Genomic DNA, 439 nt, shown 5'->3' on the forward strand with positions numbered 1-439 from the left:
CACTGAGTCAATTACTGTGACTTTTATAACAGTATTTCTTACAGATTAGCTAAACGTGTTATGTGCCAATTATAGATTTCCTACTTTGACATAGTGCATCATATTCTAATTTTTGAAATCATTATTTATGTTGCAGGATCTTAGCCATTGGCGTGTATCTTGCCTCCAAGAGCCCCTGTCCGGCCGAACTACTTTTCAAGTGCCTAAAAGTGCAATCTGTTTACATAAGAAATGACTTTGACTCTGTTGTTTGTCAGCGTGATTTTGGCAGACTTCCAACCAAGATATTCGACTCGAAATAAGTAATCCTTGTGATGACATTCGATTCTCATGTTCAAAACGTTTTCGGGAACATATTAAGAGTCACTCTTTGTTCATCGTGATCCCGGACCAGCGTGTCAGGATATAGCAGATGCGTGACTAGTGGTACACAGCCACT

Source organism: Penaeus monodon, chromosome 19 (assembly GCF_015228065.2).
Source record: "Penaeus monodon isolate SGIC_2016 chromosome 19, NSTDA_Pmon_1, whole genome shotgun sequence".
Classification (NCBI taxonomy): Eukaryota; Metazoa; Arthropoda; class Malacostraca; order Decapoda; family Penaeidae; genus Penaeus; species Penaeus monodon.